At 44.5% G+C, this 6,113-nt stretch overlaps 1 protein-coding gene across 3 annotated transcripts in view; it reads left to right on the top strand.

The window, feature by feature from the left end:
• The first annotated feature begins 5,714 nt into the window (after positions 1 to 5,714).
• The window catches only part of LOC143285040 (glutathione S-transferase 3-like), an 11,053-nt gene continuing 10,654 nt past the window's right edge, over positions 5,715 to 6,113 (top strand). The window contains exon 1 of one of the 3 annotated variants that reach the window (XM_076592224.1): positions 5,715 to 5,846. The gene's annotated coding sequence lies outside the window, so the exon portion shown is untranslated. The remainder of the gene's footprint in view (positions 5,847 to 6,113) is intronic. The other 2 variants (XM_076592221.1, XM_076592222.1) reach the window with 2 other exon arrangements.

Genomic DNA, 6,113 nt, shown 5'->3' with positions numbered 1-6,113 from the left:
GGAAGGGAGCAGCCATAGCAGGAAGGGAGCATCAGGAAGGCAGCAACAGCAGCAGGAAGGTAGCAACAGCAGTAGGAAGGGAGCAGCCGCAGCAGGAAGAGAGCAGCAGCAGCAGGAAGAGAGCAGCAGCGGGAAGGGAGCAGCAGCAGTAGGAAGGCAGCAGCCGGAAGGCAGCAGCAGCAGTAAGAGCAGGAAGGGAGCAGCAGCAGTGGGAAGGGAGTAGCAGCAGGAAGGGAGCGGCAGTAGCAGGAAGGGAGCAGCAGGAAAGCAGCAACAAGGAGGCAGCAGCAACAGGAAGTCAGCAGCAGGAAGGGAACAGCAGGAAGGCAGCAGCCAGAAAGCAGCAGCAGCAACAGGAAGGAAGCAGCAGGTAGGCAGCAGCAGCAGGAAGGGAACAGCAGGTAGGCAGCAGCAGCAGGAAGGGAGCAGCAGGAATGCAGCAGCAGGAAGACAGCAGCATCAGGAAGGGAGCAGCAGGAAGGCAGCAGCTGGAAGGAAACAACAGGAAGGCAGCAGCGGGAAAGGAGCAGCGGGAAGGCAGCAGCAGCAGGAAGGGAGCAGCAGGAAGGCAGCTGCAGCAGCAGCAGTAATGCCCAAAGAGCCCGGGGCAGTTTTCCTAACCTCACTGCGGATGCCCATGCATGCTGATCCAAACAAAGGGCTCCATAATATATTATTATAGCCATATAATTCGAGTCCACTCCCAACGAGACTGAGAAGCGCGCAGACAGTCTTTACCAAGGAGGACCCTCAGACAGGCAATACGTAGCCTATTGTTTCTCTCTCTCTGAGTCTCCAGGTCATCGACACAGGCGATATCTGTAGGTTTCACTCCTTGTTCAACATGTCAGATGGAGGCTTTATACCAGAGGAAAGGGGTAAGTTCCTTTTCTACGGGTTTTTTGTTCTCTCTCTCCCTCTCTCTCTAGTCTACTCCCCCCCCCCACTCTCTCTCTCTCTCTCTCTGTCTCTCTAGTCTACTCTCTCTCTCTCTTTCCTCTCCTTTCTCTCCCACTTCTCTCTCTCTCTAGTCTCTCTCCTCTCTCTCTCTCTAGTCTACTCCCCCCCCCCACTCTCTCTCTCTCTCTCTCTCTCTGTCTCTCTAGTCTACTTTCTCTCTTTCCTCTCCTCTCTCTCCCACTTCTCTCTCTCTCTAGTCTCTCTCCTCTCTCTCTCTCTAGTCTACTCCCTCTCTCTTCTCTCTCTCCCTCTCTCTCTAGTCTACTTTATCTCTCTCTCTCCTCTGTCTCCCTCTAGTCTCTCTCCTCTCTCTCTCTCTGCTCTCTCTCCCTCTCTTTTTCTCTCTCTAGTCTACTCTCTCTCTCTCCTCTCTCTCCTCTCTCTCTCTCTAGTCTACTCTCTCTCTCCTCTCTCTCTCCCTCTAGTCTCTCTCCTCTCTCCTCTCTATCCCTCTCTCTCTTTCTCTCTCTAGTCTACTCTCTCTCTCTCTCTCCTCTCTCTCCTTCTGGTCTCTCTCCTCTCTCCCTCCCTCTCTCTTTCTCTAGTCTACTCTCTCTCTCTCTTCTCCCTCCCTCTCTCCCTCTGTCTAGTCTACTCTCTCACTCTCTTCTCTACCCCTCTAGTCTCTCTCATCTCTCTCTCTCTCTCTCTCTCTCTCTCTCTCTCTCTCTCTCTCTCTCTCTCTCTCTCTCTCTCTCTCTTCAACACAGCCATTTCACCCACTCTGGAAAGACATTGTCGGGAACGGCCAGCGGGCAGAATCGATGCAGAAGTGAAGCTTTTCAGTCATAGAAGAGAACAGTAAAGAAGAGGATGTTATCATATGATACAGATTTCCATCTATCCATCTACCTATCTGCCCATGCTCTCACTCTCTCTCAGGGTCTAGTGGAAGATTCGAACCCGTCGGGAGCATTACCATTGGGCCACCGCTCATCATATTTCTTCTTTTTCGTCCTCTTCTTCGTTCGTGGGCTGCAACTCCCACGTTCACTCGTATGTCCACGAGCGGGCTTTTACGTGTATGACCGTTTTTACCCCCGCCATGTAGGCAGCCATACTCGGAGGTGTGCATGCTGGGTCTGATCTTGTTTCCATAACCCAGCGAACACTGACATTAATGCCTTCAAATGCATTCCTTCAGATGGCAGAGCCGAGTTTCAGTGTCAGTATTAGTATCAGTAGCTCAAGGAGGCGTCACTGCGTTCGGCCGAATAAACAGATGCCTGACCAGCAGCGTAACTCAACGCGCTTAGTCAGGCCTTGAGAGAAAAAATAAATAAATAAATAAAATAATAGATGAATACATAAAAAATATTACTACTGCTAATAATAATAATATTTATAAGGCGCAAAATCTTGATGAAGTCAACTCGAAGCGCACAGGAGACTGTGGTTGTTGGTGCAGAGCCAAACGATCGTTTCAGCTTTTGTGTTAGCGACGGCGGCGAAAGTTTTTTTTGTGTGCGTTTGTTTGTTTTTTGTTTTTGTTTGTAGTTGTTGTTTTTTCTTCTTCTTCATCTTCTTTTCTCCAATGAAATACTAGCCCTTACTTGAATTTCCAAAAATATTATGATACGCACGAATTTTGCATTCAATAATCAGAGAGAGAGAGAGAGAGAGAGAATTATCATGTCACGTGTTGGCCAATCTTGGGTCATCGCTTTGTATTGTATTGTATTGTATTGTTTTGCTTTTGCATTGTATTATATAGCTTTGCTTTGTTTTTGTATTGTATTGTATTGAATTGCTTTGTTTTTGTATTGTATTGTATTGTGTTGCTTTGTTTTCTTTTTGTATTGTATTGCATTGCTTTCCTTTGTTTTTGTTTTGTATTGTATTGCTTTGCTTTGTTTTTGTATTGTATTGTATTGAATTGCTTTGTTTTCTTTTTGTATTGTATTGCATTGCTTTCCTTTGTTTTTGTTTTGTATTGTATTGCTTTCCTTTGTTTTTGTTTTGTATTGTATTGCTTTGCTTTGTTTTTGTATTGTATTGTATTGTGTTGCTTTGTTTTTGTATTGTGTTGTATTGTATTGCGTTGCTTTGTTTTTGTATTGTATTGTGTTGCTTTGTTTTTGTATTGTATTGTATTGTGTTGCTTTGTTTTTGTATTGTATTGCATTGCTTTCCTTTGTTTTGTATTGTATTGCATTGCTTTGCTTTGTTTTGTTTTTCTATTGTATTGTATTGTTCTGTTTCGCTTTGCTTTGCTTTATATTGTAATGTTTTGTCACCCGTCACAGTGAATTTTTCTGCAGAATTCAGTTTTGCCAGGGACAACCCTCTTTGTTGCCGCGGGTTCTTTTACAATGCGAAAAGTGCTCGCTACACGCGGGACCACGGTGTAACGTCTCAACCGAATGACTTAGCGTCCAAACCACCGCTGAAGGTCAATTGGAGGGGGGACGCGGGGGGGGGGGGGGGGTAGGGGGGAGTGGGCATATACTAGTGAGTGTAGGATTCTTCTTCTTCGTTCGTGGGCTGCAACTCCCACGTTCACTCGTATGTACACGAGTGGGCTTTTGACGTGTATGACCGTTTTTTTTCCCCCCGCCTTGTCGACAGCCATACTCCGTTTTCGGGGGCGAGTGTGGGATTCGATCCGCTGCGCTCAGATTCTCTCCGCTGCGCTTCCTAAGCGGACGTGTTTACCACTAGGCCACCATCACCCCCCCACTTGGTCAGTAGTAATGCAGTTCGTGTATGTCAGGTCATTACAACCCCCGACACTTCTACTCCACTCTCCCTCTTCTACCCCCATCCACATTCCCCAGAAACGACAAGCGCGTGATAAAATTGAAACCATATAAATATAAAAGCCAGTTCATAATTGTCACAGAAGGACATGTGAGATCACTCGCCCGCCCAGCTGTTACGGTGGATCGAGTTGTAAAAATTTTTTTTTTTTTAAATTAAATTAAATGGTGGTTTATAGCATAGCCAGTCTTCTTTCTGCACCTGCATATATACACATGAGTAAACTTACATGCATGCGTATACAAGAAATTACACATACACACACACGCGCACGCACACACGCCTACGTACACACACACACACACACACACCACACACACACACACACACACACACAGACACACATGCACGCCCCACCTCCACCACCACCACCACCACACTGTTCATCATTCTGCTTCTCTGTCTTGGTAACATATTGTGTACATATTCATACAGAGTCACATACACGCTATACATATTCATAGATACAGAGTCACATACACGCAATCCATATTCATAGATACAGAGTCACATACACGCTATACATATTCATAGATACAGTCACATACACGCAATCCATCTTTATAGATACAGAGTCACATACACGCTATACATATTCATAGATACAGAGTCACATACACGCAATCCATATTCATAGATACAGAGTCACATACACGCTATACATATTCATAGATACAGAGTCACATGCACGCAATACATCTTTATAGATACAGAGTCACATACACGCTATACATATTCATAGATACAGAGTCACATGCACGCTATACATATTCATAGATGCAGAGTCACATGCACGCTATACATATTCATAGATACAGAGTCACATGCACGCTATACATATTCATAGATACAGATTCACATGCATGCTATACATATTCATAGATACAGAGTCACATGCACGCTATACATATTCATAGATACAGAGTCACATGCACGCTATACATATTCATAGATACAGTCACATACACGCTATACATATTCATAGATACAGATTCACATACACGCTATACATGTTTATAGATACAGAGTCACATGCACGCTCTACATATTCATAAATACAGAGTCACATGCGCGCTATACATATTCATAGATACAGAGTCATATGCACGCTATACATATTCATAGATACAGATTCACATGCACGCTATACATATTCATAGATACAGATTCACATGCACGCTATACATATTCATAGATACAGAGTCACATGCACGCTATACATATTCATAGATACAGAGTCACATGCACGCTCTACATATTCATAGATACAGAGTCACATGCACGCTACACATATTCATACATACAGAGTCATATGCACGCTATACATATTCATAGATACAGATTCACATACACGCTATACATGTTCATAAATACAGAGTCACATGCACGCTCTACATATTCATAGATACGGAGTCACATGCACGCTACACATATTCATACATACAGAGTCATATGCACGCTATACATATTCATAGATACAGAGTCACATGCACGCTGTACATATTCATAGATACAGATTCACATGCACGCTGTACATATTCATAGATACAGAGTCACATGCACGCTATACATATTCATAGATACAGAGTCACATGCACGCTATACATATTCATAGATACAGAGTCACATACATGCTTTACATATTCACACACACACACACACACACGCGCGCGCGCGAGTACAGAACAAATACTCAAAGCAATAGAAACGAAACAATAAGCACTATATAGTTTTTTTATGGACAGACACAAACTCCTGTACTCGACCTGATTATCTCCACTTGATGTCCACCCTCTCTTTCTTCCATCCCACTCTTCTTACTGGTCTCCTAACCCACCCACCACCACCACCCCCCTAGCTCCCTCACACCCCTTGTCCTCCAACACTACCCACTTCCCCCCTTCAACCCTCCCCCCCCCCCCCCCCCCCCCCCTAGAAAAACTATGTATTTTCCCCCACCCCTCTCTCATGGAGTGACAAAGCAATCTCCGTGACTGTAATAAAAAGTATGTAGAAACACATGTACAATCTCTCTTCGTTACACTTCGAGGACAGGCAGTTGTTGGTGTGGCGACTCCGTTGTTTCTTATTCACTGACCTGGTGGAGAGATAATATCGTTATTCAGGTGAGTCTTGCAGATTATTCTCTCTCTCTCTCTCTCTCTCTCTCTCTCTCTCTCTCTCTCTCTCTCTCTCTCTCTCTATCTGTGTGTGTGTGTGTGTGTGTGTGTGTGTGTGTGTGTGTGTGTGTGTGTGTGTCTGTGCTTCATTTTGCCAGCAATATATGATGTAATACATCACATCTGGTTGTAAATATCCACCCTCTCTCTCTCTCTCTCTCTCTCTCTCTCTGGTGCGAAAGCACTTTGATTTGTCTATGCACAAGATTCAGC

This window comes from Babylonia areolata, chromosome 8, assembly GCF_041734735.1.
Source record: "Babylonia areolata isolate BAREFJ2019XMU chromosome 8, ASM4173473v1, whole genome shotgun sequence".
NCBI classification, from domain to species: Eukaryota; Metazoa; Mollusca; class Gastropoda; order Neogastropoda; family Buccinidae; genus Babylonia; species Babylonia areolata.
This window is presented reverse-complemented; position numbering and strand designations above follow the sequence as displayed.